The sequence below is a fragment of the Uloborus diversus genome, chromosome 2 (genome assembly GCF_026930045.1).
Source record: "Uloborus diversus isolate 005 chromosome 2, Udiv.v.3.1, whole genome shotgun sequence".
Lineage (NCBI taxonomy): Eukaryota > Metazoa > Arthropoda > Arachnida > Araneae > Uloboridae > Uloborus > Uloborus diversus.
Window position 1 is genome coordinate 22,985,263 of NC_072732.1, and position 7,026 is coordinate 22,992,288.

Here is a 7,026-nt window from a genome sequence, read left to right on the forward strand (position 1 = left end):
GCACTGTGGTAATACATATTTAAGAAACTCGACCCCCCAAATGAAATGCTGAAATGCCGCCCCTGATTACACCGCCAGCTCAGTCGGTCTGGCGAGCCGTCTGGTCGGTCAGCGTCTTTTGTTTATATTCGGATATTGGTCTATAGCAGGGCCGTATCCAGAGGGGGGGCCTGACGGGCCCGGGCCCCCCCCCGAAACCCGAAATGTTTTGTACCGTAAAACAGAAGGTTTTTTTTTTTTTTAATTCTTAATGTCAGAAAAGGAAAATGACAAAGTTTTTTTTAATTCTTAATTTTGCTATTATTCAAAATTTATAATATTTTGCAGAAATACAGAAAAAGCAGTTCCAGTTCTCATTAGCTGCAAGGCACACTTGAAATTTAGACCTTTAATTAGGACTTCCTGATCGCTTTCCCAATTCAATTCAGGGCAGTCCAGGGTTAAAGCAGGCCCTTTGTCAGTTCGGTAGACTTTTCAAGTCTACCGAACTGACTTCTGTGCACTTCCTCCTCCAGGGGCGTGCACAGAAATTTTGGGGCTGTCACAAATGCTTTTTTTGGGCCCCCTCAATATTGTTTACCCATATTTTCAACCATAGGTTTAAAAATATTGGGCCCCATTTAAGCTCGGGCCCGGCCAACAGGTGTCCCTTCTCCCCTCTATGCACGACCCTGGACTCCTCCCCCTAAAACTCTTATAAAACTTGCACGGTACTGATTTCGAGCCGGGGACTCCCCAAAGGCTGGGCCGATTAGGCGAGTATTTTGTTACCAAGATGTGCCAAATTCAGCTCCTTGATACATCCTGAGTAAAAAATGCAAAAATCACGATTCTCGCGTTTTTGTAGCATAATTTTCCAGATCCTTTTTTGTGACTGCTATGTTTCTTGTCTTGCATTTATTTAATGCCGAATTAGTATCATGGAAGTTCTTTTGTTATTGTTTTTTTTCTTACTTCTACTGCATACTGTTAATACCTTTAGTATGAGAAAAAAAAAATAACACTTACTATACTCTCTTTCATTTTCTGCACTACTTGTGATTGAAAAAAAAAGTTTGTTTCGAGAAATATTTCGTTACATTTATTTTTAACTTAAAACGAGTGTGTCTTACAAAGTTATACTCATTTTGTAAGACTGTGCAATCAACTTCTGAAAAGTGTAAATAAAGAGCTTCAAATAATTTCAACTGTTCGATAGTCTTTGAAAATTATTTAAGTTTTTGAAATTCCTTGAAAAGTTCTTCAATTTTGTATCTTATCAAGAAAATAAAGTATGAATTGTCCAAATGGCCAGAATATTACTCTTCCATTCTTATTTTCTGAATGTCTACACTATTTCTTTTAAATTATTTTGTACAATTTTCATACTTTATGGCATTTAAGGAAAAAAATGGGGATAGGGGGAGTGATCAAAAACAAACTTCACTAAAAGCCGATATGAGCAGATGAGGAAGTGCTTCTCTTTTCTCCTCTCTGTCCATTAAGTTCCATGATTTGTCGAGCAAGCAATTTTTATTTTGTTTGATCTTGATTTGCAAAAGAATGTATAACTTTTAAAAAACTTTGTTTGCCTAGTTTTTTTTTCATATTTTTGTAGTCCCAATTACCTTATATAAGGCCTCAAAATACAGGTTTTTTTTTCGAAAATTTCTCGGGGGAAAGCCCCCAGCACCCCTGAAGTTATGGATGTTCTACAACCGACTTAAAGGGACACTCTCCTGTTATCCTTACCACTACAAGGTGAATAAGAAAAATAAGAAATTAAAATAACAACGTTCAAACAGTGGAATCATTAAAAATCAAGACAAAAAGTCTTCTATGTTAACATTTTTATGCGTTTGGTGTGTCTATATATACTATATGTGTGTGTGTGTTAGGGCAATGTGCTAATCCGGGCCCCTCCCGAAAAAAATTTCTGGATACGGCCTTGGTCTATAGGGCGGTAACTTACTGAATATACCTGCCTTGCCTTCAATATTCGAGTTGAACCGAACCATTGCTTCGGTCACTCGCCTGGTCAGTACTAATTCTGCATTACCTACCAGTTTGTTTGGCACTCTTGGCTTCCTTAAGAGGCTTTCCACCTCCAGCTCTGTCACTTTCCTATGCCGAGCTGATGAGTGCTAACAAGCACGAAAATGCAGTCCTCGGCTGGAATTGACTGAGCTGGCGGTGTATTTTAAGTATGTCTGCCTTAACCCTGGCTATAGGGCGTTAATTTACTGAATATCACCAAAACATATTATCAAATTATCACGCCGTGGAGCGAGTTTCATTGCTAATGACGTCAGAAGCGTTACTCTAGCATTGGCTATTATATATATCAGGTTTATATAGTTTTTGATTAATTACCAAAATACTGCTGCTTACTTTTATTATCAACGAAATATTTATGGTTTCCTTCATTTCCACCCCCAACAACGTCTTTCCCTACTTGTATTGCGACAGGCCCCCTCTTTCCACCCGTTATAATTATAGCCAATGTGTCATGCGAAACATGCCTCAAATGGGAAAATGTTTGTACTGAAAAGTTATTTACTTAAATTTATCGATTTATTTTCAATTTAAATTACTTATTTTATTTTATTCTGTTTGTGTTTTATTTCAGTTATTTATTTAGTTTGTGTGTGTATGTCATTGGCGTAGGACAGAACTTTTCTAATAAAATAATACTAAAAATTAAAAATAAATAAATAAATAGAAAATAATTAAAAATAAAAAATTAATTGATAAAAAAGAGAGCTGAAAAATAAAAAAAAGGGAAGGAGGGTTTGTAGGGAGAATTTGTGCCATTGAACTTGTTGAGGGGGGGGGCGGGAACCCCTGTACAAAATGGCTAAGTATCTGGAAAAATAGACACCATCTTTAGAGGGAAAAAAAAATAGTGTCAGAATCCATAGTGAATCCGACTGAAAAGGTTTTCTCAGAAAACGTTTTTACTGAGAAAAATTCGTCAGTTAGAGGACTTGACTGACATAAATTGGATAAATACGTTTATGCAACAAAGTAACATAGTAAGCAACGTAATTAAGTGCTATCAGCTGGCTAATTTTTGCTTGATTACCATAGAGTAAAGAAATATATTTCTTTACTCTATGTTGATTGCGCTGTTTACTGTTGATGACTTGACTAACAATTTAAAACGAGCTGATGTGTGCATCACATGACTTCTTTTTACTCCAATTTAATGTCATTTCCCCATTACTGGCAATTTTAATATGATTCAATAGTTTACTCTCTAAATATCACCAACAATGGCCAAAATAAAACCAGATTAAAAAAAAAATAATTTAAAAAAAATCGCCAAATTTGTCGCCAAGTTGGCGAGAAAACTTGGCGACCAAAAGACTGGCGATATATCGCCAAGTGTCCTCCAAATTATAGCACCACTTGAGTTTACATCGAAATTAACAATGATTTCCCCCAAAAAGGAGAAAAAGACCCCTTTTAGAGCATACGAATGCAACCAAAAAGGAAGGTGCACAACTAGACCCCACTAGGAGTCTACGTACCAAATTTCAACTTTCTAGGAGATTCCGTTCTTGAATTATGCGATATACATATACCCATACGCACATAACATACGTACATACAGACGTCACGAGAAAACTCGTTGTAATTAACTCGGGGTTCGTCAAAATGGATATTTCGGGTGTCAGTACGTTCCTAGGCACCTATTCACGTGTGGTCGGGTTGGAAAAAAAAAAAAAAAAAACTCAACATTCATTTGGGGGTGAGCAAAATGGAAATTAAGGCCGATTTTTGGGTGAAAATTTTTTCGCGAATACAATGTACTTCCTTTTTACTTTCTTCTATATCTAATATGTAGAAGAAAGTATTGGATTCGTGCAAATTTTCGAATTTCGAATTTTGACGGATTCGAACGTTTTGAGGTGTGCTGAGTCCATTTCGACTATTTTTGGAAAATGTCTGTCTGTCTGTGTGTATGTGTGTGTGTGTGTGTGTGTGTGTATGTGTGTGTGTATGTGTGTCACGTGTGTGACCAGTTTTTTGTGGCCGCTCTACAGCAAAAACTACCGCATGAAATTGAACGAAATTTGGTACACATATGTGCCCCTATATGAACTTGTGCGTTTTTGGCGCGAATTCCTCCAAGGGGAGTGGAGCAATGGGACGTTTTTTGAGTTACGCGTGTTTGCTATTCCTCAGGAAGTAACTGGCGGAATCAGACAAAATTTAGTCCATATGTTGTCCCTAACAGGTACAGATCCTAATTAAATTTTGGTGTCAATAGCTAAAACGGGGGTTGAGCTATCGAACGTTTTTTGCCGTCAATTGTGACTGCTGTATCTCAATAAATAATGAACGTAATCAAACAAAAATTTATCGACAAGTAGCCCTTAGAGGGTATAAGAAATGATTCTATTTTGGTGTCAACAACTAAAAAGGGGGTGGCGCAATCGAACGTTCTTTTTTTTCCATTGTGAGTGCCATATCTCAAGAAATAATGCTACGTTCTTTTTGAAATTTGGAATATATGTGAATCCATATGTAAACAGGCTTTGGTTCAATTTTGGCGCCAATCGCGCCAAGAGGTGCTGATTTATTTTTATTATCATTATTTTTTAGCGAATAAAAATAGTTTTATTAATGCAACAATAAGAAAGATAAATCATAATAGATTGTCGTCTGCGTATTTCTCGTGATTTTAATTGTATGGAAATGATCGGAAATATTATCTCAATGATTTAAAATTTTTAACTGTTGCCATCTTATGTTTGTTAACAAATAAAATAGTTGTAATTAATTCAAGCAAGGCTTTTAAAATAACTTTCAATTTTAGCTCTTTGTTTTGCTTTTGCAATAATTCAGACATTGGGATGATCGTCAAGTTTTTGCATGTGTAATTCTGTTTTTGTTGGGAATATTGCTTCCTCGTCAAGCATGGGGAGGGATCAGAAAAAAAAAAAAAAAAGAAAAATGTAGAAGAAAGTTTCGTGATGGCCACAACATACTAGTTTGTAAAAGGAAGTAAAAAGACATCAGAAAAGAGGCATTAGCAGGATGTTTTTAAAAATAGTAGTTAAGTAAGAAAAAATATTTTCAGTAAGCTACCGCCCCATAGCCAGGGCTAAGGCAGAAATGCATGAAATACACCGCCAGCTCAGTCATTCCATCCGAGGACTGCAGTTTCGGGCTCATTAGCACTCATCAGCCCGGAATAGGAAGTGCCTGAGCTGGAGGTGGAAAACCTCATAAGGAAGCCAAGAGCGCCAAACAAACTGGTAGCTAATATAGAATTAGCACTGACCAGACGAGTTACTGAAGCAATGGTTCGGTTCAACACGAAAATTGCAGTAAGTAAACACTCTATTCTCACTTATGAAAAAAGCAGACTTCATCTCCTGAAACGCCATTCTCTTTGGTCACTCCGTATTGGTCAATCCGACTTGACTCTTTGTATACCAATTAAAATCTAAAGAACAAGAAACGTCTGTCAAGTTACGGTAAAGTGACATCAAAAAATATTCTTGATGCGTCAAAAAAAAAAAAAAAAAAAAAAAAATAGTAGAAGAAGAAAGAAAAAAAACTTGTGGAACACTCTTTAAAAAATTAATTTACGAGTTAAATAATCAACAAATAATAAATAATAATTCTATCATATTATTTTTTCATATTATTTCGCTCTCTCTTTTAATTTTCTCTCTTATCTTCATAACTTTTTAATTGTGAAGCATATTTAGTAGGTTTTTTTTTTTTTTTTTGAAGGAGCACGGAAATCTCCCTTGTGTATCCAACGTGCTCATACTGGCAGCTATGAAGCCTACGCATCGATTGTAAAAGGCGCCGCGCCTAACTGCAGAGTTGAGGACTTAGGATAATACTTTTCTTGATATCATAGTTTGAATTCGATTCGCTAGATGGCAGTGCGGTTACGGTTACAAGTACATACAAAGTCGTCTGCAGTGAGAACGCTCCTGAAGAACAAAACATAACTGCATGGAGTAAGAAAATACTGTGCTTCCTTTCCAAACATTTGGTGGGCGTCTAGTATTTTGTTTAGTTTGGTGTCACTTAAAATTGTATTCCGCTTTTATTGACCTTTTTGTTTGAAAAAAAATCCGAAAAAATACTTGAGAAATACAGTGAAGTCGAAGTTGCTGGTGAAGCAAAAATAATTGGAGTTATCGAAAATTCGGCTCATCGAAAACGAAAACAAAACTATAGAATAAAATAAAATCATACCGCTGAAACTCATTACGTTTATAATATGAGCAAAAATTGATAGAATAATGCATCATGGAGATTATTATCCACTTGACATAATTAACAATTAATGTAATTACTATATAAATTCATGAGTTTGTATGAGTTGGAAAACAAATTACATTTTTCTACTGAAATGTAAGTTTTTAATTATTAAATTAAAAAAAAAATAATAATAAAAATCTCTCCCAACGAGGAGTCGGGAATATTCGTACGGGATTTCATGAAAATGCACAATACATCTGCTGTTCTTCTAATATTTTGAATAGATGATAATTTTATATCTGTCTCAAGTTCTTATTTCTCTTCAACACCAGAAACGTTTTCTCTATTTTCACTCACGCATGAAAAAATATCTTCACCAGTTGAGTACTCTGTGACTTAAATTCCGGCATCAACTGCAACAAAATCCATAAAATCTGTGTTTCATTGAATATTAATCTTCTTTTGGGACAAAATTTTACTCAATTTGTCCGTTTTTTTTGGATACTATTGGGGGGGGGGGACGACTTCGACTTATGGAATTACGTTAACAAAGAAAATCTAAGGTCATGAAATAAAATTCGGCTTATCGAATATTTTGGCTCAACGAAATTTGGCTAATCGAAAAGAAATAACATTAATTCCCTATTTAGTTAGACGGGAAAAAAGATTCACTTCGTCTTATCAAAGTTTTCGGCTCATCGAAATTCGACTTAGCAAAGTTTCCTTGTATTAAGAAATAATCCTATTATTATTTGAACAGTTTGCTAATTGATATTTTTATCTGCTTTTTCCTTAGAGACGTTTAGTCTTAAC